Source organism: Ammospiza nelsoni, chromosome 4 (assembly GCF_027579445.1).
Source record: "Ammospiza nelsoni isolate bAmmNel1 chromosome 4, bAmmNel1.pri, whole genome shotgun sequence".
Taxonomy (NCBI): Eukaryota; Metazoa; Chordata; class Aves; order Passeriformes; family Passerellidae; genus Ammospiza; species Ammospiza nelsoni.
This window is the reverse complement of record NC_080636.1, coordinates 65,369,564-65,395,215: the sequence shown is the minus strand read 5'-3', so window position 1 is coordinate 65,395,215 and position 25,652 is coordinate 65,369,564.

Genomic DNA, 25,652 nt, shown 5'->3' with positions numbered 1-25,652 from the left:
GTAAAACCAGACTCCTTTTATCTCATAGGAACTGAAAGGCAGAAGAAAATTATGACTAACATATTTTTAAGAATTAGAAAAAAATCACCTAACCCCACATATTTGGAATATCAGAATATTACCATTTAAGGCTGCGATTTTCAAAAGAGCTTATGGGATTGTGGCACCCAGACCCACTCCTGCCCCCATGGAAATGCATATTAATTTGCTATCAACTTCCATGTGAGGGATCAAAACTCTTCAACTCTCACTGCATTTCCCTGGGAGGTTGGTGAGTGTTGCAAAAATCCCAGCTCAAACCTCCTCACTGTCACTCTCTTTTCAGAGGAAATTCAGTGACTATTGCAAAAATCTCAGGCTGAACAGCCCAATAGCTCCTGGCTTTCAGGGCAGGAAGCAAACTCTGTGCATCCCACCCAAAACCAGCAGCAATCTCTCTTCTCCAGTTCAGAGGGGTTTGACACTTTTTGCCTTTTACATCCCTCATGCTGGACAATCAATGAGCTGATTACTGAGCCTGATGGTGATCAGGTTGTGATGGGTTTCTGTTATTTGGGCACTGAGAAGAATCCATGTCTGGGCAAGAGAAAGCAATCCTTGATCTGGATGTAGGGACCCATTTCTATTAAGTAGTTACTGTTTGAAAGGTGTCCAAAACCAGGAGGTCTCATGAGCTGGGCTGGGGCTGGGGCTGTGGTGCCTTCAGGGTCCCCCATGGCAGGAAGGAAATTATGAATCTGAGTCCATGTTCTTAGAAGGCTAATTTATTATTATATCATATCATATCATATCATATCATATCATATCATATCATATCATATCATATCAATCATATCATATCATATCATGTTATATTATGCTATACTAAAACGATACTAAAGAATAGAGAAAGGATACTTACAGAAGGCTTAACAAGATACTAATTAAAAACTCATGACTCTCTCCAGAGTCCCAACACAGCTGGACAGTGATTGGTCATTAAGTAAGAACAATTCACATGTTGGATAAACAATCTCCAACCACATTCCAAAGCAGCAGAACACAGGAGAAGCAAATGAGATAATATTGTTTTCCTTTTTTCTCTGAGGCTTCTCAGCTTCCCAGGAGAAGAATCCTGAGCAAGGGGTTTTTCAGAAAATGACAGTGACACTGGGGCAGTCATAAACACACATTCCCAGCCCATTCCAGCTCTACCAGTCCATTTTACAATTTAACTCTATATGTGTGTGTGTGTGTGAGTGTGTGTGTGTGTGTGTGTGTGTGTGTGAGGGTGCTGGCATGGGGCTGCACATCCTGCTGCATGTCACACATGCAGTTTCTTCTGCTCACAGAAGAAACAAATCTGCTTTACACCAACAGCTCTGGGTCTCTGCTTGTTAGACAAAAACACCACTTACAAACACATAAACCAGCCGTGCTTGCCTGTGCTCTCAGAGCAATGGTAATTACATTGATTTTTGGCCAGTCCTGTCATATTTACTCCACCAAATTGATTAACCTATGTAATGAGTACAGGACTGTGACCAATACTGACCCCACATCAAAGCCTGATCTTGCTGCAGTGTGCTGACCTGAATTTTAATTGTTCAGTAGGTTTTGTAATTAAACCGTAAATGTGCTAAAGAAGAGATTAGGCATTTCAGCTAGCAGTGAGTGTATTTTTTCCCAGGTGTGCCAATTGTGTACATTATAAAATGTCCAATGCCTGCCTCAATACACGAAGATCTAACAACAATGTAATTTCACAGATGACTAAAGCTTCTTCTATTTTTTTTTTTACTTCATATATTAAAATATGGAAAAAATGTAATTTGTATCCTAAAATTTTCAATATACACTATTGTGTGGCACTAAAGCTCTTGCATGTAAATGTATGTAAATAAATCAACAATGAATAAATTAGGACTTCAAGTCTCTGTGAAGTTCCCACAGGCTTGTACACTTGGTCCTCAGAGTCCAAAGGAACTACTGCAGACAGATGTGTTTTTGTTCTTCAGGATCATCAGTGTGGCACATCTGTTGCTTCAGCCAGTGGCTATGCCAGACTTGAGAGAAGACACGTTGCTCATTAAATGAAGACAACTATCATAAATAAACTAGAACATTTGGAAAACTACCCATGCCTCACTTTTGTTTGAAAGAAACTTCCCCTTTGGAAGTTCTCGCAACATAAAAGAGAGGAACTGCACTGCCTCATTCCACATGAGTCTTTCCTCTTTCATTTTTCTGGAGAAAAACAGGCGTTTCAACATCTGGGCTTCCAGCAAATGTTGCCTCCTACCTCATGTGCCTGCTCCTTTGGCAGGGAGGAATCCAGTGTCTCTGTTGGTGCAGCTCCCTGCTTTATTTTCGACCACACAGTGGAGATGGAGCTAGAAGGAGGTGGGTTAATCTGGAATTGGGTGGGTTGCTCTAGAAGGGAGCAACTGGGAAGAAGATCCATCTTTCATTCATAAAATTTAGTTTGAAACACATGGGGAGAATTAGGAGCTACATTTTCATCTTCATGAGCTGGGATTTGGGAGCCTGCCTTGAGATTTACTCAAGACCATGAATCTGGTTTGAAACTGTTCTTTGTTGGTGTGCTTGTGTTTCTTCCATCTCCCTGTAATTTAGTCCATCTTCCTGTGATGGGTCTCACCAGAACTCAGAAAAGGTGATTGACTCTGGGTTTCATTGTGAGCAGAGAGCTTGGCTGAAGGAAGAGCAAGACCAAGTTTCTTTCCTAGAGGAAGGCTGTTCTGCATAAAGAATAATGAGGGCAAGATGATAAAATGTGTCATGTTTGGGGAGTAGCAGTCTGAGACACAGGCTATTTGTCTCATAGATTTGGTAGCCAGAGTTCATCTAGAATTGGCAAAAAAAAAAAAAAAGAAAAGTAGTCATCTACTGATACTTGGAAAAAAAAAATAAAATTGAATGTAGATATGTAATTTACTGGAATGGTGAGACAGGCCTCATCTTATCTTTTTGATTTAAAAAAATCACCCTGCAGACTACAGAGTACCCACCTAGCACTGAATAGTGTCCTGTAGGCACTGATCTTTACATAATAATGACAACTTATTCTCCAATAAGAGACAATCTCTGCTTTGCTTTTCTTTCCTGTGCTCGGCCCAGAAATCCCAAAGGCATCTCTGGGGAGATTTTTCTTTCAATGGGGAAGTGTTTTGTTCAGCCACGTAGTCGAGTTCACCAGCTGGATGTGTTTTTCCCTTTGCAGTGTGCTCCAGGATGCCTTGGTCCGTGATGAGAGCCTCAGAATCCAGCTGAGCATTGCTTGGATGTGAACTTCCCTGCCTGTTTCCCTGCACAGGTTCCTCAGGCACAAGACTCTGCAGGATATTTTGGTTGGTCCTGCCATGAAGGTATTTTCTGCATGCTGGAGTTTTTAAGAGTGTTGATTTATGTCATTTTGGCAGCAACGTGCTGAAATTTTTCTACCATTTTGCAACTGTTTTTCATCCATTTAAACATGTGACCAGCCTTGATAAATCAGTGAGGACTCTTAAATGCTGACTGTGGGAATCTGTGAAGAGTGATGCCTTCATTATCACACTTGAATATGCACTGAACCTTGCTTCCCTGTCCAGAGGCACCCTCTCCTCCACAGAATACACCCTACCTGCCATGCCTGAATTTCTTGGAAGTATTTGCAAGAACTGTGCATTAAGTAAAACACCTGTGACCTAAATAAAACAATGTAGCCCCTCTAAAAACACCAATGCATTGTATTCTTTAAGAGTGAATGCATACACCTGTAAGAGCAGATTTTAGATTGCTAACAAGACCTCCACATTTTCCAGCTGTGACAAAAGACCTTGCAGTGCATAACCATGAGTCCAAACAAAACTATGTAAATATGCCAGATAAATAAAAGTTTTTGCTTGCAAGAGATGTCAAGCTCTATGAAATAGGTTTGGGCTCTTAAATTGAGACAAGTTTTCAAATAAAATTAAATGAGGTAACCAAAGACTGAAACCCTAATATAAGAATTAAGAGGCAAGAAAAGTCATAAACAAATTACTGATATATAATTTAAAGTAAATATGTTAATTTAAAATAAGTTTGCATACCCATTTGAAAGATGTAATTTCAAGAGAGAATAACCAGTTTAAAATTAATATAATTTATTAACAATTAAAAATTATAACACAAGCTGAGCGAGGTTGGAGGTGAAATATTGAGTTTCCTTTGATAGGTAGAGTAATTATGAAGTATGCTTTTGAAGTTCAAGAAGAGAGCCTTAGGACACAACATTTTTTAAAGTAAAAATTGGCTTGCACTCTGTTCAAGTGATTTATTTTGCACTAAGAAATGGGTGTGAGACATGATGTGATTTAAAATGTCATCCCTTGATGGAACTGCTTGAGGGTGACATCATTTTTTCTTTTTTTTCCTCTACTTTTATTTATGTATTTGGCCGCTTTATTTCTAAAGTTTTCTATCTTAGGGAATCTAATGAAATCACGTAGATATTTAAAAAAACCCAAGCCATCAACACCTTTGCCATTCCCCAAATAAAGCTTTCCCCTAAAGTTCAGGGAGCTGAAAGCTGGACTCTGGAGGGAGCCCCTGGGAAGGAGCAGAGTTTTCAGCTGCACTATGTCATCTGTGTTGTGGCCAGCTTCGAGGAATTCCACATGGAACAAAGGCTCTAGGAGTGCTGCTTCAAGGAGTCTTCCAGAGCAGGCTGTCCCACACATCCCTGGACAGGGAGGGCTGCTCCTCCTCTGCCCTCTCCTGCTTTTTCTGCAGGGACCTGGACATTGCACCCCCTCTTACAGGTTTTCTTTGAGGCACAGCGCTGTGCAATACATGTGGCAGCCAACAGCATGGCTTTTGGGACATCTTTGCTTGTGCTGGGCCTCCCTGCCAGGGGCAGGCAAAGCTGGCTCTGGTGGAGCAGGCCCAGAGGACAGAGGCTGTGCTGTGGCCAAAAGACACCCTTGCCTTGCAGACCTGCCTCTTGAGAAGCTTTTGCTTAACCTCAGTGGTGTTTTTGTATGCCTGGGGATTTTTATCATAGATCTCACAAATTTTGTTGAAAGCCCTAGCTGTTGGAGGCAGAGGATTTATGTGAGAATGTCATAAATTTAACTTAAATGTGAGTCCCATTATGTTTTGACTACTGGTAGCTGAATTGGTCTTCAGAGTCCTGGCTGGGACAAGATTCTGGACACACAGAGTGCAGTTGGGTAGCTGTAGGGCAGATCCACCCATGCTTGTTGTATACAGAAATATAAAAAAAAATAACCCAAACAAACAAAGCAACACCACCACCCCTCCCAAACACCCCCTCCCCACCCCCCAAAAACAACTCCCCTAAGAAAAAAAACCCAAACTGGACAACAAACCCTTCAAGTTTCATACAGATGTGTTCTGGAAAGCCATAGGATATGGATGGTCTCTCTCTGAGCTCTGCAGGCTGAATGACTGAGAACAAGGGCACTGTGTCTTGTCACCAGCATGAAAACGTTATAACCTAGCACACACAGGCACAGATCTGCTGAGTAAGAGAAGCCACTTTTTTCCTCGTCATTTTTTCAGCTGAAATTGCCATCTAATCTAAAACATGGCAGTCTTGCTGAAACTCTGTGAATTCTCTTTGTATGAGGAGCTGTAGCAAAGTTCATAGCCAGACTTGTTATGAAAAGACAGAAGTTAAAAATAGCTGCACAGTCAGGGAGCAGGATCCAGCTCTAAATGGGTGGCCCAGTTTGCTCTCACAGTCGAGTATCATAAACAAAAGCCAACCCTTTTGTTTTTAGGCTGCTGCTGATAGCCTTTTCTTTTCCATGGGGAAATAATGGTGCTTTCCTGTAATTTGACAACTTTCAACTCTTTTCGTGGTCTTTGTGAAAGGTCTGTGCCAACAAAGTGCCAGGGCCCTTTCGTCTGCAAAAAGGACTTCTTTGGGAAGGTGTTATTCATGGAGGAGAGGGAGTAGCTGTTTATCTTTTTTACTGAAGAATGTTGGAAAGATTTCTGCAGGAACTTTGCAAGGAGCTCACAACACTTTTCTTATGGGCCTGCTGCAGAAGTTGCTGCCCTGGTTAGCAGACAGAATTGCTGCTGCAGTGGGAGATGGATTGGCTCCTTTTCTGCTCTGACAGCCATGAGGCTGCATGAATTCCACAGCCTGGTGTTCTGGGTGGAGCAGTTCTGGAGGATTCATCCCAGCTGGGTCTCACACCAGGTGGCAAAACAAACCATAAAGGGCTGAGGGGCTGAGGGAGTGGGTTCCCTTCTTTCCTGCTGTGCTGTGGGCAGGGATTGCTGTGGGTGATGCTGCCCTCCTCGACGCACAAGGGAGAAAGCTGAGCCTTTGAAAAAGGAGGAGAGGGTAAGCGATATCTAAACTGGCATAACTCTGTCATAACTGGAAGTTTGGGGCTTTTAAAAAATGCTTGCTTGAGGAACTGAGTCAGTTCTGTGTTTTTTAAATTGTGTTGATCCCCAGCCTGGATGAAGCCTGTGTTGTATTACTTTGCAGGCTGTGTATATTAAATATAGCACAGAGAGGTCTCTCTAGCCATCTATGAAATGGGAGAATAATATTTATTGATATTACAAGGTTTTTTTTCCCTGAGGTAATTTTTTCTTCTGTTTTTAACTGTAAACCTTCTGAGGCTTGGTTCTTGTCTTGTGTGACTGCTTGGTGCCAAGCAGAGATGGTGTTAAAGGCAGACTGTAAAAAGTGGCATAAAATCCATGGATGCATGGGCTAAAGAGTGAAAAGTCATTCCTTTATTTTAGCTACTTAAAATGGTGACAGTCCATGGAAAGCTGTAGGCATGTTCTCCATTACTAACTCATATTTTAATATGTGGTCTTGTGGGAGCAAAAACATCTGCTGTTTTCCTAAAGCTGGTATTCCTAATACTTTATACCTCTGATGCAGTGTGAGGGATAAAGTCAAAATATGTATCTGTTACCCAAGATATGTTTGATGATATTGTAGCCTGTGATGTCCTATTGCTGAATCAGCTCTTGCAGAAGAAGTCTGGAAATCTGTTACAAAGCTGGGAAACACACGGCTAATCTGTAAAACCTTAAATATATGTAAAGCAATGTGCAAATGACACCTACTAACTGGAAATTGCTACAGACAAAAGAGATCTGGCAGCTGAATCACAAAAATATTATTCAAAATAAATACTTACACCAAATTAATAGCCTAGGAACAGTTCCACCACTCAAACAGCCTTCAGAAGTATCAACTGGTTTGAAAGAGTGGGCTGTTGTTAAAGTAATAATGAATCCAGCCTTGTCCTTGCTCCTTGGTATTCTCCAGGCTTTCTCTGGTGGGGTGTTTTGACTGCTGTGAGGATTTAAAAGAACTTTCTTATCACTGATAAATATCAAAGCTGGTGAGACTGCTGTGTGTGGCAGAGGGTTTGCAATATGAGACCATTAAATACTGATGCTATACTTGATCCTGTAACAATTTCTGCTACTTCAGCAAAAAATATCCAGGAAAGGTCTCTAGCCCTTTCCCAGAGGGGAGTGGGCACGTTAAAATGAATAACTAAGAACGTGACGTGTTGTTGGCATAATGCATTTGCATATTTGGCTAATGAATATCTACTTGTTTCAGTTTTGGTGAGGCTTGTGTTGTCCGGCAAGTGTGGTGTCTTGCTTGGCAGCTCAGGAGCTATTGCCCATGCAGTGTGAGGGAGCTCCTTCCCTCTGGGTCAAGCCAAAATGATGTTCTAGACTTTAGGGTGGTGACCTAGGGCACGGCAGCTTTATGTTCACCACTCTGCTCCCTGCCTATACAGTGCTAGGCTTTGCTTCCCCGTTGAAAATAGTGAGGATACAGGGCTGGTGTCAGATTGCTAAAGGTTGCTTTTTGATAGTACAGTCATGTTACAGGTCTCACATCTACTTGCAGAGGAATATAATCTACCTTGTGTATATTAATGTATAGAAAGCTTGGCGCTGGGTTGAACAAGAGCTGCTCCTACCATTCTGGAGAAAAAGTAACAAGAATGTGACTTTAGGTTGTTTTGTTTTTGGTTAAGGACTTCTGATGTTGTAATTTGAATAAAATTATCTAAGTTCTGCTTATTTTGGGTCTCTTCCAGTGTTGGTAGAGAGGTCATCTGCTGAGCTTGATGCTGCCTAGTCTGGGCTGCTTCCCTGGGAGGTCATTTGCTGAAGGCTGGGTATCTGTTCTGCAGTGCAGGGTGCACATTCCTTCCGTGTGTGATTTCCAAAGCACCTCTCCCTCACATAGGGCAGATATTCCTGGGTGGATGCTATTGCTTCACAGGCTCAGGTTCAGGTGTGCAACTTACAGATTGGGCATGAGACATGTAAAAGAGTATTAGATAGTGCCTTCTGAATTCCATGCTCATAAACTCTGTGAAAGGCCACTGGTGTCTCACAGATTCCTAAGTTGCATATTCCTCAAGCATTTCTTCCATTACGTGGATCCAGTGCTCAGCATCTCTAAGGACCAGGTTAAAAGTTAAAACTCCAAATTTCTTAGACTAAAAACCACGTTATTACTATTTGACCTCATTATTTATTGAAGAACACTGTCAAATCTTAAAAAGAAGAAAATAGCCTGTATTATACCTGTCAAGAGTAGAGGAGATACATGCTGGCACATCCATGGGTATGTGAGCTGGTGGCTCAGCTCCTCTGGAGGAGGGCTGAGGAGCCCCATGGTGTCTCTGGGTGCTGGATTTTGTGCTTGGAGCTGTGCACTGACACCCCCATGGAGTGGCAGCTCGCTGTTGGATGCACATCTGAAGCACTGCAAGGGTGCAAATCATTCCAGTGAGGGCCTGCTCTAAATTACACGTGGTAAATTGCCTCCAGACAAATCTGGCTTGGACTCTGGGATGTGAGGAGCTCGTGTGGTGTGCTAAGGCCTCCTGTTTCTTGCTCAGAGCCTGCCTTTTTGCAGGGAGCTGCCATGGCAGTCCCAGACATACAGATCCTGAGTCTGGCAGGTTTGGGATGGCCAAATCCTCCTGGATCATGTTTTGCACAAAGGCTGCTATCAGCCTCCTGGGCTTATCACTTAACTGGGATGCAGGCAGTGGGATCTAAGAGCTGATCAGATACTTCATTTAGCTGTAGCAAGTTGTGTTTAAGTGCCAGATTCATCTTGATCTGAATACATGCAGGCTGAGATTATGGAAGAGGTAGATATGGTATAGTTGTTTAAACCTCAAAATATGTTTTAAATAATTGATTTCCATGCATCTAAAGTAAAGATCAGTTAGTCAAAACATATTTATACTTGCAAAAAAAAAAAGGCAAAACCAAACAATATGACAAAACAAATACTTATAAATAATTTAAAACATATTTTGAGGCTTTTAATGTTGCAAAATATGTGTCTCCAACAGTGGTAAAACCTCAATAAATATGATTTAACAATTCTTTTTATTTAATACATAATTGTGCTACTGAATGGAAGAAAAAATTAGGTTCAATAAAAAGTTTGACAATGTGGTGGATGAGGTAGAAAAGCCAGCCTTTAAATTGACACCTGTTTAGTGAAAGGCATGCACAATTAACAGTAAATGGGAAGAAACTGGTGTTTATTAAGAATTCCTAATTATTGATCCAGTGCTGGGTGCAAACAGTGCTTTATAATCTGATAAAGCTGTGTTGGGAGGCTTCAGGCTTAACATTAGGAAGCTCAGAGGGTGGCCAGACGCTATAATCAGCTTTCCAGAGAGGTGATTTGTGCCCCAAGCCTGCCAGTGATAAGGGGTGTTTGCACAATGCTCTCAATGTGTGTTAACTTTTGGTCCGGCAGTTGGGCTGGGGGATCATGGTTCATCCATTCCAGCTAAATTTTCTGTATCAAAGGATAAATGTTCAGTGAAGTTCTGCAGGCTGTTGAGATCAAGAAGTGCAAAGGGAAATTTAAAATGGCTGGTGGTATCTAGAAGACACTTTATCTCAACTGCTGAGGTTTTGACTGGTGTCATCCCTTTGCCCCAGGGAATTTCAGTTCTATGCCTGAATCTTCCTTACTGATGCAAACAAAAGGTGAGGTACAGATCTTGTTTTATGATACTAGAGGCAGGCTGGCTGCCCTTCCTTGGGCAGAGCTTCTACTGGCCTTACTGGCTGCTTTCTTGGAATAAAGAAAGCAGAGCATGAACCAAAACAACATTTAGGTACTAAACAGTGGGCTTCAGTATCACTTGTAATGTAATCAATTACCAGCCTGTAATTCCCTTTCCTTTTGTAAAATAGCTTGTTTGAAATCCACTTCAGATACTGATGTTCCCTTACTATAGTAAAATCAGTTCTGGCAAAAGTAAAGGCAGACACAGGAGTTGTGCAGTTCGTAGATTTTGAGCTGGCTTTGACTGTGTGCCATCATATGTTGTCATAATGCAGCTGGCTTCTTTGTGAGGAGTTGCTGGTCTCAGTAAGTTGTAGGCTTGCCTACATGAAGTGTGTTTAATAACTGAGTAAGTGTGAATGAAACTGCACTAGCTTTTCTTCATGTCTCTATGTGGATACTCTTTATCAGGCCACCTTAATAAAGACTGGGCTAATCCACACCCAAAGTTACTTAGCACAATGATCTGTTCTATGCTAACTTTTCCTGTGCTTGACAGGCTCATCAATCACCTGTCTCTCTCCTTGCTTTCATTCACCCCCATTGTAACCAGTGTGCTTATGTACTCAGTGTTTCTGAAGTGTTCTCAGCCTGGTGCTCCCCAGTTAGAAGCTAAAGGTTTCATGTTGTGCTCTCTGTGAGGTGATGGGGGTGCCCACAAACACCTGGAGCTCCTGGGTCTCTGCAGGGAGGGAGTTCAGGTGGGCACCCATCTCCCATTCCACCCAATGCTGTTCCGTGTGCTTTTATGGAGAGGGTAACGCAGCACAGAGTGCTGTACATGGGTTCTTCCAGCTATGAATTAGTCTCTTTTATCTGTCTCTGACCACAACAGATGTTGGCAGCCTTTCTATTCCATATCCTTAAGTCAGACTAAGAATGTAAGTTCCGCTTAGAGAAGCTGTTAGGGAAAAAATTAACCCTTTCAGGAGGCTTTTTACTGTGGTTTTTCTTGAATGTTCTTGACTTAATTTAAAGGGGAAAAAAGATCAGCAAATGTACAGATTGACACAGTCTTTGAGGCATACTCAGATTATATTCCATAGAAGTGCTCATTGGTCTCTCTTGACTTCCCTCTTGCTGGGGACACAGGGACAGAGGGTAAAAAGAACACAGTAAATATTTCTAACACAGTTTGCATAAGAATTTGCAAAAGAATGGTAGCAGTTCTGTAAAAGGCTTGTGAATATAATCTTTAACAGAGAGACACCAGAGACAGTACTGGCCATTATCTATGGAAAATTAGTCCATCTGACCTTCTCAAGCAATCAATCAGTTTGCTCTATTGCATTTATTATGGTGTGAAACATCATTTTAAAAGTTTGAAGTTTACCTTTTCCCTGTAGGTGGAATTAACAAAAGCTTCACATGCCTAGATCCTCTTCCAGATAACCTTGGGCTGTTTGCTTTCATCTTAAAATAAATAAAAATAAATCTATAATTTAAAACAATCACAAATGTGCAGGTATTTTATTCCTATGGCTTACTGGGAAAAAAGCTCATTAGATTCATAATTATAAGCAAGCACTTTCTCTCTCTCTCTCTATATATATGTATTTATACCACAATAATTTGAGAAGTGCCCATTTTATCTCCAAAGAGCCCTTGCAGGCTGTTCACTGCTGCTCTCCAAGATGACCAGCTGTTGGGAAGACCTTGGCAAGGGCAGAACCAAGCCAGCATTCTTCTTCCCTGCCTCACTCACTGTGCCTCTCACAGAGACCTGTACAGCCTGGTGTGTAGCTGGTTACTTGTCTTTGAGGAGGGGATGTAAGGATCTAATTTTCCTGACTGACATGGGCTGCAGAAGCATACACAGCTTGCTCATATCCTTTGTGGAGTTGGAAGTGGAGTCACCTTTTTTTCTTTTTTCCTTTAATTTTTTTTTTTTTCCACCACACAGAGACGCCATCGCATATGTTCAGAGGCTGATGAGCTGAAAAGATCTGGGAGCCACATGTGACCAGCAGAACCAGCATCAGCCTAGAGTGGAGTTTCAGTGGGAGATGGCTTTTGGGCAAGTTCCCACAGAAATACCATGGTAGCATTTCTGTCCTTGCTCAGCCTGGTTTCATTTATTCTGAGGCTCCTTTACATGTCCCTGGCACCACAGAAATACCATTAATCAGGCATAAGGAGCCCTTGAGATCCCATCAGTGCTCTCTGGCATCACCAGAAGGGTGCCAAAGGGCTGTCTGTGTCAAGGTGGAGACCTGGCCCAGTGTGTTTATTGACACAGGAGCTTGTGCTGAGTCACAGTGCCTGCCCCAGAGCCAGGAAAAGGAAGGGCTTGTTCTCATTAGGGGACAGAGTATGGCGGGCAGAACGTGCTGAGGGAGGGTCACAGAAGCCTTTTTGGAATGCCAAAGCAGGAACAAGTTACTGTTGTCAGTGGTAGAGTTGGAAGGCTGATATTTTCAGTAACACAGCACAACGGTCTGTCCTTTAGGTCCTTTCAGGTTTGATCTGTCAAGATTATTGAGTCATTATTGAATCTGTTTGATTCAATGATACAGCACAACAGTCTTTCCTTAAGGTTTGATCCCCCAAGTGTAGAAAGGGGAGTGTGATCCCTCTCCTCTCCCATGAGAAGAGAAGCAGAGGGCCTCAGGAGACTGGGGTGACCACACAAAAGCAGGAGAGTACCCAGCCAGCTCACTTGTTAAAGTGTGGGCATCACCTTCTTCAGGGGAGGCCTGCAGGCCCCCTGCCCTCAGTTTGCCTCCAAATTAGCTGCCCCTTCAGAGAAGGGAGCACCAAAAGCAGGCTGGAGGAAATGTAGAGGGAAATGTATTTTTCCCAGGTTAGGAATTTTTGATATCCTAAGTAAAGTTTTTTATCCAGCTTATTGAGTAGACAGCTTGTATGGCAGGAGGAAGGGGTGGTTGGGGTGGTGTTGGGGATAAGTGCTAAGAGGAGGGCTGCTCTCAAAGGGTTGATTTTGTTCATCTTGTTTGGTGTAGGAGATGGTGCAGATAGGAATTTCATTCTACAGCTCCTGCCCTGCTAGATGGGGACAGGAGGAGTCAAGAAGATAAGCAAGAGCACTCCTCAGTCCTCCTTCCTGATGCTAATAGAATGTAGTGATGGCTAGAATTGAGAGTTTCTATCTCTGGGTGAACTGAGGGAAAATATCAGATTCCACTGATTACTTCTGCTCTCTAAGTATTTTATATGTGGAACTTGTAATTTGGGGAAGGCTGCAAGCTAAGAATTTCAGAGGCAGCCACTCCCACCACTGTGAGACTGCTAAGGCAGAGCTGTTCTCTGCTTCTATGAAGTTGTTCCTGTATTGGAGCGTGAGTACCCTCCAGCAGCACCTTCCTGGGTGTCCATCTCCGGGGGCACCACGGGCTTCCAAGCCATCCTAGTGCTGTGTACATGATGAGTATTTATCCATCCATTCATTCATTCTCAGACAGAGAAGGTCTGGGACAGGAAGCAGGACATGCAGTGGGAATGCCTTCTGCAGCTCTGTGCATCTGGCCCTTTTCTTCACTTGATTCTCCTCCAAGCAAAACTGAGAACATTTTGTGCCCAATGGCTTGCTTTCACTGTTGTAAGAAAAATGCAAGTTTCAGAGGGGTTGCAGCCAAGACCCTTCCCTGCCCCCCTGTTTTGTTGCCAACCCAAAAATGAGCTATTCCTACAATGTGGGTGCTAGGATAATGCCACGTGTAAGGGACATCTTCTGAAATGTCTTATTGTGCTGAGGGCTTTGGAGCTTCTCTCAGGAGACCTTTCTGGGAGCTGTTCTCTCATGCTTAATGTGTGTTTTAAACAGCAACATATCCTGCAACTACTATAAAATAATGTTAAATTATTTTAGAGCATGCCAGGTCTGTTGGTAAATGTTTTCTAACAATTGATTGTTGGAGTGTTTCTTAGTTGCTTGTGGCAGTGTGGTCTTCCTCTTTGCAGGATTATTGGTCTTTTAAGTGAGACCCAACCACTTTCCCCAAAAGAGTGGAATTCTAGATTCAGCTAGGAAACACTTTGAAATTATATTTAACCTAAGACTGCCAGTGTTACAGAACATGAAGGGATAATATTCTTTCTCTCTTCTGCAAATTTGCATGCACATGATTAATTGCATTATTTATCCATGACTAAATACTGTATAAAGCTCTATCTTTATCAATCTCCATTGCAATTCAGAAGTGATATATTTATAGATGCTATGTATAGTCTCTGCTAAGTGTTGATTTTTCTGTTTCATTAATATGTACTTTTGCATATACATGGAATTCTAATATACTGGAGGTCTAATAACTATTCCTTTAATGCTTGATAAACCTGTAATACCATTTGAAGAATATGGGCAAAAAATGGGATATGAGCCAAGTGGCACAACTGGGAGTACTACATTGGCTTCCTGATCTCTTGCTCTGTGTTTGTGGGATGACTTTCATTAAAGGATTCCTAAAAGCATCTGAAGCTGCTTCTACCTGCCCAAGAACATGGAGAAGTCCCATTGACTCCAGGTTTGCTTACACTGGTGTGTGGGACACACAGGCTAGAGATTAGCTCTAAATAAGATGGATTAAATTCCAGAAGTGCAGGAGACAGTCTTGGAGACCGAGAATTGGTCAAAAAATAACACTTAGAGATAGGAAGGTGTAAAAGAATGAATTGGGTACTCAAAGATCTCTTGTCTCTGTTAGTGCACTGCTCTCTGTGGCCCAGTCCAGTGTAAACCTAGATGTGATGTAATTCTTCGAATTTTTTTTTTTTTTAATCATCTTTTACTAATTAGGGCCAGTCCATTTCTGTGAAGTAGGTTATGGTGTCAGGTAAACAGGCCTTCAAGGCTGCTCTCCTCCAGAGGTCTGTGAACCTGGAAAAAAGGCTGGTCTATCATCCAACAGGTGGAGATTGGAAAAGTACTCAAACAAGTTGTGTTAAATTCCTTGAGCACTTGTGTAGTGTTGGAAGAACTGGGTCTGAAGCTGCTGAGTATTGGTTATCTGCCTGCAGGCTGATTTTGGGGCTGAAGAATTCTATCAATACTGGTGCATGTTCACATGAGATTTTGAGACATATTGCAATCACACATCATATTGCATCCTCTAAAAAGGCTGTGAGTGACATATACAAAATCAGATTTTCTGTTCTTTAGGTTCCTCTGTCTTGGTCATTTGAACCAATTTTTCTTGTAAAACAGTCCCTCAGTTGAAGTCTTACTAACCCCCTGTGGCAATTTCATGAACTGAGACCCTTATGGAAAAAAATCTGCACTAGTTGACTCAGAGCAGGCTTATTTTTGTAAAATCATGATCCTCAGGGATATGGGACTTGCAAACAGTGTTGCAGTTTAGTGGGCTTTTTCTCTCCTGCATAATATGCCTTTCTTGTCTGCATATTTTTATTCTGGGATGTGTCTTATATTTCAATATATTTTGCCTCAAACAATGACTTCTGTTTCTGTCAAATGTAGCTTTTCTGATATTTGACTTTCAAGGAGTGTCCAAGAATCGGATGTAGAGAATCCCTGAGTCTGTCCATCTATGATCTTCAGCAACCTTTGGCCCCCTGAATCTGTGGATAGGAATTTCATTCTGCCATGGTCATCTTTTCTTTTATCTCATGCCTTGAGCATTGCCTCCATCTTGTAGAAAAAATAAGCATGGAAGAGGAGATCCTTTTTCATTGCCATCTGATGTTTTGGCTGCAGATGGTGGCTGACTAATGATGAACATCCTGTTCCCTTGTGCTGCAGGAAGCCCACACAGGAGAGGTAAGAGCACAGATGCAAGGGCAGCCTGCTGGGCTCCCCACCCTTCAGAATCTGCAAGTGGCAGCACTGTGCTGAGCTTCCAGAAAGTGGGAATGACACAAGAGATTGCCATGTAACTCCTGATGCTTTGTGGGTAATTGCAATGGTGATGCACCCCACTGTTTTTTAACTAATTGCTGCAGTTTTCTGAAGTTGGCCATTTCAACCCATGGTCTGAAAATTTTATGGGGTTTTTTTTGAGAAAAACAGGTCCCTTGTGACCATATCTCTGCTCAAATGTGATTTTTACTGAACAAATGTGAGTAAAAATACAGTGGATATTCAAAGCAACAAAATTCTTCAACCTGGAGAAGAAATCCCTGCAGATTTCAACTCTCAAGTACTGCTGTGCCTTGTCTGGGTGGATGGAATAAAGAAATAAGGAGGATCTGAAATGCTAAGCTCAGCTGCAGCAAACTCACCAGCTTTTGCCTGAGCAGATACTGCTTCTTGAGCTGTACAGTGAGCATGAGCTATTTAGTCTCCCTTGAGACAGGAAAGCTCTGAACCTTCCAGATAAATTCATACTTTAATCCAGTCCTGGAGTAATTGCAAGGGCCCTGAGGAGAACCTGAAGTTGTCTGGGCTGGATATGCTGAGCTCCTCTTCACTCCTTCTGTCTGGGCACCTTGGAAACCTGTGTGTCCAGTTTCAGGAATACTGATCCTCACAAGTGATGGAGCCTTAATGCTTAGGTCATGTCAGAAAAGGTGTACAAGGGTTATGTTCATCCTAGCACAAGGGTTGCTCATTGACTAGTTGCCAGTTAGCATTATTTAATGTATAGGAAAAGATACTAAATTTGCAGGCTAAGTAATTTCCCTGTTTTAATGCTCCATGGATTCCAGTGTTTGGCATAATAAACTTCATGTGGTAAATTACACTTAGGTTTCTTTTCACTTGTTTTGCTTTTGCAATTGCATTAATGAAGTCTCCAAAACTTACCTGTAAAATCTTAAGGAAAAGAACCCAAATATCTAGCTGAGAAATTGTAGCCTGAGTGATTTCTTCTTTATCCTACCTGCTCCTCTACTACAAATGCCTGATGTTGGAACAGAAAAAAAATTAAGGATAAACTGAAACTAGTTTTAGGAAGCTATATGTCACAAGCAGGTAGATCTAAAAATAGTGTGTATCTGCTATTAGTGATAGCTTTTCTAAGCCTCCCAAAGCAGGCTAAGAACTCCTTAAGGCTTCAAGGAGCAAGATGATGGATGTTAGAGTACCATCATTTTTAGGCATTTTTCAAAATAAGTGGCTATTTTTCTTGCCATTTGGTGCCACAGAGCAGTAGTAATGGTAACTAATGCAGTGCAGGTTTAGACAAAAAGTAGTCACAGCAAAGCAATTTTAAAAGTCTCTCCAACATTATCTGATACTGTAAATAAATAGGAACACACGATCACATGGCCTGATTCATTGGCATGACTGTGGGATACTCATGTTGCCTTCAAGTAGCATATAATTTAAAGTAATTTAAAGAAAAAGATTTTCCAATGTCCATTCTCAAGTATTCTGTATGTGCTGCCTTTCAGTGTTTTGCTAGATACTGTGCAGTTTTACAAGTCCAGTCTTTCTGGTGAAGCTCATCAAGAGTCAGATGTTTTACAAGTATCAGGTGGTTTGTGATCCTTCTGATATATTAATCTTACTCAAGGTCACAGGGGAACCATTGTTTCTATGCCTTGGGAAAAGGCTGTAAACCTTATAATAGGATTGCTTCATAAAGTATTTGCAGCTGTTGATTTTTATCCAGCCCCCTTTTCTTCTGTTTTTTGACACTTTCTTCAAAAGGTTAGTAATTTTCAAGAAACATCATAATTCTACGATACATTTAGCTTGTGAGGTTAAATTTGGCAATCGTAACTTCAAGTAACTCCTTTCCCTACAAAGAGGGAAAAAAGACTGATTGAAAGAAATGTGCTAGGCAAAAATTTGCAAATAAGATTGTTGAGAAATAGTGCCATTATTGATTTAGAAAATAGAGCTATTAAACAAACAGTGAAGCAATTATCGTTGTGGGGCAGCTATTCTGTGAGAGTTGCAAAAATGAGGATGAGGGTCCACACTCAGGAAGGGAAGGGGAGCACTGACAGAGCATGTTCAGTTGCAAGTCAGGAGAATAATGACACTTCAGCATGTCTAATTGTCTAATGCTGCAGCATGTATAAACTAGGGCAAGCTGTATATTATAGAATTTAAAAGCCAAGGCTGACAACTTTTTCTCCGAGTTCTGCTCTACTGCAGAGGAGTTGGCTTTGATGGGAGTCGTGTTTTCTGCCTTGCTTGCTGCTTGGCTCTCTGTGTGGAAGTGGGGATATCGTTCAGTCAGTTTTGGAAGACGCAGTTGCAGCAGCACGGTATTGCTGTTAAAATTGTCTTTGAATTATCTCCAACAATCCCTCTGCCTTGCCCTCAGAGATTTAAGCTGGCAAGTGCTCAGCATTGCTCCAAGTCATGTCTTTGGATGGGAACTGAGAGTCTTCCTTGTGACCTTCCAAGCTGGCGTGTGGAGCGCTGCGCGCAGGATGCACCAAAGAGAGCAGGAGCTGTGCTGGAGCAGGGAGCCTTTGCATCATCTGGCTTCAGGCTCTGGAATTGTGTTGACTAGAAGCTTAATCTCTCTTGTAGTGAATGCAGAGACAGACTCCTCAAAGGAGAGACTCAGAGTCTACGCTAGAAGCCTATCTCTTGCAAATTTTTTTGAGTTTTGGAATACACCATTTGGAACAACCTTCCTAAATATATTAAGACCTGGAAAACTCCTGTTTGTGAAACTGCCAAAAGAGATGGGAGCTGGCGCTGAGAGAAATAATGGAAGCTAGTAAAGTGTAAAAGATTGCAAATGTCAAGGAATAGTTAGCTTGGGAACTTCTGTTTTCCCTGTGTCACATCATTCTGCCTTCCAAACTCACTATGCTATATCACAAAAACTTTTCCTCTGTTGCCTCCGTGGGTGTATGTCTATTAATCATCACTGTCTGCTTTTTCCTTTGAATCTATCTTTTAATCATCTTGTTAAAGATCTTAATTTAATCTGTATATTGTATTTGGTAGCAAAAGCTGGCTAATGAAGTTAAACTGAACTGATTTTTCTGCAGTGGGAAGGTCTTTGATGTTTATGGCTCATCATGTTTTCTTGGACTGGGTCATTCAGAGTCTAGCTCTGTTCCAAGCTTTTCCTAGATTAGGGTGCTGTCCGCTGCTCTTGTGGTATGCTAGTGAGCCTCGTGCAACTCAAGAGCTGAACCTATTTTGGCTCCAGTCTTAGCAAATATTATTTAATCTTTTTTCCATTGTAACTTAAACCTGTGCAAAAATTAATGTAAATTAACAGGCTACTTAATGTGAAAGAAAATTACTTAGTATGGCATCTACTTATGGAACAGAAAAAAAAGAAGCAATTTGGCAGGGTAACTTTAACTGGGTGCAGAAGCATGGAAGCAGTAGTGTTTCCATATAGGCAGCCATCCTCACAAAAGATGTTAAAGTATCAGGTAAATAATTTAATCTCTCAAAAGCCAAGCCAAGTTCAGATTTTGGGTACCCTGCTGAAAACTAAGTAGTTGCTGCCCAGGTATTACTGTAAAAACCAATACCTCAGAGAGATAGGAACATGGACACTGTAGAGGGATTTGCAAGACTCTTATGCTTGAACAAGGATTAAAACACTGCCTCTGCTCCCAGCCACAACAGAACTGAATTTATCTGTGTTTCTAATCTTTATAGTGTCAGGCTCTTTTTGGTTCTCTTTGGGACTGGATGTGTGAATGGGAAAATGCTGAAACCTATGAGAAGGCCTTAACCCAAGGGGTTGCCTGGTTCAGGCTGAAGGCTCACCAGAAAGAGGTTATTAAGCCATCAAATTGCAGAGCATTTATCAGAAGTAAGCAGGCTTCTGAGCTGCTGGAAGTTGTTCTGTGAGGAGCTGAAGGTCACAGGTCAGATCCTTCATCAGCTTTCCCTGCAACAAGCTTTCCAAGGTGAGAGCCAGCACTTTGCAAACTGCCAACATAAACATCTTCTTTCACATAATGCTGGCAGGTGTCTAGGTATGCAGATGTATGCTTATGTCTCCAATTACTAAAAAACCTTACAGGGTCAGAGTAAAGAGAAAGCCACAAATCTGTATTTTTAAACACCTTGATACAAGCCCATGGATCTCAGCACACATGAACTTTGATTTGAAAACCTTATATGGATTTGGATTTTGTCTATAGCACATCTCTACTCAAGTTCAGTGTGCTCATGCCTTTTAGTAGTTATGCAAGAAAATACCCAGAGACAGATTTCTGTAATTAAAATCCTGATTACTGAGTAGATCAGCATGTGATGAGGCAAGAAATGGTGGCTAATATCTGATGCTATCTTGCAAAAAAGAGAGCCCTAAGCTTGAATTTGTTTAATGCTCATTTGGCTTCCCATATACAAAGATAATGATCATCTTTTGACAAGAACAGCTGTGATAATGGGTGAGAGCAGGAGCGTTGCTTGCTTTGGTTTGTGTTGCGAGCGTGGCATTTAAAAGCAGGGAAAGGCATTTGTTTTTAAGCCTTTCAAGGAGCATTTTCAGAGTCAAGCTTCACCTTCTCACTTCTGTGCACTAGATGCTCACAGAGCTGAGCAAGAGCGGCCCAGCATCACCACCTGGCTGCAAGCACCTCCTCTGCTGCTGCAGGACACCTCTGTAGCTGGCACTGGTTTCAGTACAAAGCTGTGAAAAATGTAGAACTATGTGTTTGACTTCTGGAGCAAGGGACTAGATTTAATGACCTGAAAAACCATCTGAGAACAAGATACACTTGTATATAGTCAGCGTTTCTTGTGAATTGGGAGTTTCGCAAGACGATGACCAAAATTACTTTATTCCCTCTGAAATTTCTGTGCTTCTGAAAATCACATCCATAGAGAGCTGTAGTTAGACACTGACAAAGAATCCTTGCCTTTAATTAAATTGTAAGTATTTCTGGGTAGTGATTACAGTTATTTTAATTATTTCCTCTAAGTACAATAATACTGGCTCACACTGGAGCTTTTCAAAATGCATCTCTCTACCTTGAAGGACAAATCATATGCTCTGATCAGTGAACTCACGTGATTTGGAGATGCTGTAGTTAACAGGGATTAGTGTTTCTATGATTTTAAAGATTTAGCTGTCATCTTCCATTTACTTTTAAATCTCACTTTTCTTCTTTTTATCCTGAGGGTATTACAGAAGGAGTTTCTTGCTAAATTTATCTTGGAGTTATGAAACTGAGAAAATTAAAGAGGACTCATAGGTCCCACAAAAGGTGTAGAGATTATTCAGCTTTATTGGGGGGTGGGAAAAAAGGCAAGAGAAGAATGAAGGAGATAAAGAATTCTACCATGTAGATCAAGAGGGCATCCCATCATCAAGAATATTGTGTAGAGTGGAAAAATCATCCTGGTGCCTGTGGGGTGGTGGGTATGACTTACTGGAGCTCCCTGTTGAGCAGTCCCCTGGTCATGCTTATCTATTCCCTGTTGCCCCTTTAGAACTGTGCAAATCCCTTTGTGTCACAAGATCAGGGGGATCTGCTCCTGCTTTTTGAACAGGATGATAGGAGTGCTCAAATGAGGAGCACGTGCAGTGCCATATAATGGAACAAGTTTTTCTGTGATAGGTTGTCTGATCTGAATTGCCTGACAGTCCTTACAGTCACTGCCTAGGGAATGATTGAGGAGGGACCCAGGGAATATCTCTAACTGGGTAGTACCTCTGATCACATCCTAAGGGATGTGTCCTGCTCTAGACCCCATAAATATGATGGCCAATGAGTATCAACAAATTATCCACTTTGAATATAGCTTTGCCACTAAATTCAGTATTTATGCTAATGCTGAATTATTTTTGTTATTTATTCCATGGAGAGAAAAATCACAGTGCAAATTTACAAATGCAAACTAAAAATTATTGCAAGAAACCAACCCCTGTGGAATGCCACTAGTCACTGCTCTCCACTTGGACCTTGAGCCATTGATCACAACTGCCATACAGCCAATTTCTTATCCATTGGGTGGTCCATCTGTTAAATCCATGTGTCTCCAGTTTAGTGACAAGGATGTCTTGTGGGCCACTGACAAAATTTTAACATCTATTTAACACCTGATGTAGTAATTCCCTAACATGAGGAACTGGAAATTCCTAGAGCTGGTTGCAGGTAATGGAGGTACCACAAGGCACCATGAAGCATAGTAGATGGAGCAAAGTTTCCCAGAGAGAGAAAGAAGGGGTTTCTTCTTCAGAGAAAAGACTTGTGGAAGAGTCCTATTTCAGCTTGTATTAGCTCCTCTAATGTCCAGTGAAGTACTGATTCAGTGAGTATGGTGTTCTCTCTGAGGATTGGTCACCAGTATTAATTCCTGTTAATTTTTCTCAGTGTCTGAAATTAAAGTAATTTTTAAGTGCTCTGCTGGGTGACAATTCCTATAATCACTTGTTCTTGTATGTTTTAAAATTAGTGTATCTGTGTTTTCTTCCTGATATTTTTGTACTTCCCAAGGGGTCTTTTAATGTGCTTCTCAGAGGTTGTCTAATTGTCCCTGTGTCATAATCCCCCAAACCATTTATTTATGAAAAGAAATGTCACCCTAGCTTTTAACACTTCCATATGTAGCCTTGCCTGTAAAATAACTGAACAGAAATCAAATACCACTTCCCACTTATGCAAAGTTTGTTTCTCATTAGAGCGTTTCAAAAAGACATCTATTATGGTAATAATTTTAGCTATTCATATCAACTTACTCTCAAAATTTGTGCTTCACCTCTTTCAAAGACTTGCTGAAACCTTTATTCTAACCTTCCTCCAACTCTCATCTTTACTACTTTTGATTTCTTTATAGTTTGGTGGGGTTTTTTTTGGTTTTTTTTCACCTTGCAAACCTTAACTGGTTCTGCCTTCTCATTTAGTTTCTTCCTCCTCCTCTATTTTCAATACAGATTATTCTTTGTCCTTGGAGCTTTGAGTGGTCCCAAGTGAACACTCATCCGTTGTTACTGCTGCTTTGCTGACATGAGTGTTGCAGTGTGCAAAACAGGAGAGTCAGCAATGCTTGGACCTTGATTAGGAGAGGACCCTCCCCCTGCTACTTAAAACCTCCCTTGCAAACACTGGAGGGGAGGGGAAACACATGGTGGAGCTGATATATTAATACACATACAATAACACCAATTGCCTGCAGGAGTAAAAAACCCTGAACACCTAACTTGAGAACAAAATTAATTTTAAAATGTAGGTCATATGCTAATACAGCTCCCAGTGTAACCTGTGTAGCACCACCAAGCATAACACAGGAATTGATTGTGCCTTTCGTCTCTTGCTTGTTCTTTTTGCCACTTCCTGCATGTTTACAACTAAATTAGCTGTCAGACTCAATGGCCACATTAAAGAGAGGATTTTTTCATCTAATGATCAATAACAAAATGCTTTGCATAATTCTTGTGGATGGGTGGAGAATATTCCTCCTTCATGAATGGTGAGTGAAGAGAGACAAGTAAGGATTTCTCCCATGACCACAGTGATCCCAGTGTGCAGGCTGTGCTGTGCTGCTGTGCCACTTGCCTGGCGCTCTGCGGCAGCTGTGTCCAGATGTTCTGGCTGGGGGGCTGATGAGCTCTGACCTGCCAGCCAGCAGCTGGTGGTGCTTTGTGGCTGCTTTCTGTGCAGGGTGAGCAGGGTATGACTCGATTTACACGCACAGAGTAGACCCAGTGAAGCTGGACTTCCCCTTTCCTGCCTGCCCCTCAGCTTGTCTCTGACTGTTGGCTGGCTATTCAGGTCCATCAAAATGGATTTTCTGCTGCTGTTGAGGTCCTGTCTTTATCACACAGTTCAGACTTTGCAAAGTTCAGGTCATTTCAACAAAGGCAGTCACAGATTTGGAGCTGCACAATAAAAAGTTATGAATGCCATATGCTGACCTGGGTTATTGGGCTGTTTACTGCATAATGATATTTTTTAATTCAATACAGAAGGATGGAGAGAAATAGGTGATAGAAAAAAAAGCAGTAAGGGGCAATGCCAAAAGAAGAAAGAGGCAGAGCTCCTCAAGAACAAGCAAGCAAATGCAACAGTGGAATTTGAGGTAAAACAGCCCAGCATCTCAAGACAGAGGGGGGGCTGGTTCTTTGAATCCCTGGAGCACCTATCTGGGTAAAGACTGAATGTCTGTGTCTGAACAAACTGAGCTTGCCGATGTTAGTGTCTGCAGGAAATGAGCATGTAGGCAGATAGTGAACAAATCAGCTCTGCAGGGCTGAGTGTACCTCACAGTGTGCATTAAAATGGGTGTTCAATGGGTGCCAATTAATACTGTAGGAGTTTGTTGTTGTCTTGTTTGGCTGTTTAAAAATATTTGTAAAAGAATATTTTCTTCTAAGACCATTTTAAAACATTGCCATTTTGTATCAAAAGGCTTAAGAAAGTGTAAGTCAAGCAAGACATTTTTTCAGGCAATTTTTTTTATTTGCCTTGCTTTTCACTTCAGTAATAAAAATAAGGGGATCTCTGCAGAGCAAGGTCTCTTGGTTCTTCTAGCAAACAAGCAGTTTGTACAGCTTTTAATAGTTGGTTTAGTACTTTGGAAGCTGCCTCCTCAAAAAGCTACCACAGATTTTTTTTAAAAAAGACTGTCAGACTGATCACTGGCTAGGTGTGGTCTGACTTTGATGGAAGAGCTGGGACCTGGACCTGGTAAATGAGAGCAGAGGTTTTAATGGGGGCTTTCAGTCAGTACAGCAAGTGCACCAGAATAAGACATGTTCCCCACGCTGCCAGCACTGGGCTGCCTGATATCCCAGGAGCTGTGGCCCCTGCTGTGCGCATAAAAGTTGGATTTCTTGGCAGACCTGCAGCAGCCCACCTCGATCTCCATGCGTTTGGATCTGGAGTAGTTTGGTATTAGTGCCAGTGTGTCATAGCTGGCACAGCTGGGCTGGGGCAGGCGCTGCTGAGAGCTATTGCCCTGAACAGATATAAACAAGACCCTTGGGAAAAGAGCAGAGAAGAGGGTGGCTTAGCTTTCTAGAGTCACAACAGAAGTTTCAGTTAGAGGAAGGACTCCTTACATTTTGTGATTCAAGGGCTGATAGCCATTGTGTTGGGCTCTTCCTAGTGAAGGTGAGCATATGGCTCCTGGCACGGAGCATGTGAGCAGTGTGTGAGAGTTCTAGTACTTCATTTTTGCTACTACAACAAGCAGTTGTTGCTCTTAATTTGTGGAAGTGGCTGGATAAGGAGGTTTTGAGAAATGGCTCAGGTGTTGTACACCCAAATGTCCACCCTTCTGAATAAGCTACTGCCCATTTAAATGTTTGCTCAATTATGGTGGCGCCAGCTTGTCCCATGTTCGTAACAATGTGCCAGCATTTTTCCAATAAACCTTCATTATCTGAATTTTATATTTGTCCATAAAATCTTGCTCTAGGCAGGTATGTGATGTATAAGATAGGAAGAAGGAAAAATGTAAATACCCATTACAAGTTAAGCTAGAAGCGGGCATCATGATTTTGAGGAAAACATTGCAGCTTGGCCCTACCTAGTGGACAGGAAAGAAATGTATGCCTGCTGTTGAGATGGGCTGGAATCTTTGTTCTCCTGGCTGAGTGGGAAGCTGAGGGTCTTTCACCTTGCTGGTGACTGGGGTAAGGGGTTGTGTGATGCTCACATTGGCTGTCCTGGACAGAAGGACAGCTGGCAGTAGCACCCTGTGTGTTGGTGTGTTAGCTGGGCTGTGCCTGCCACATCTGCTGTG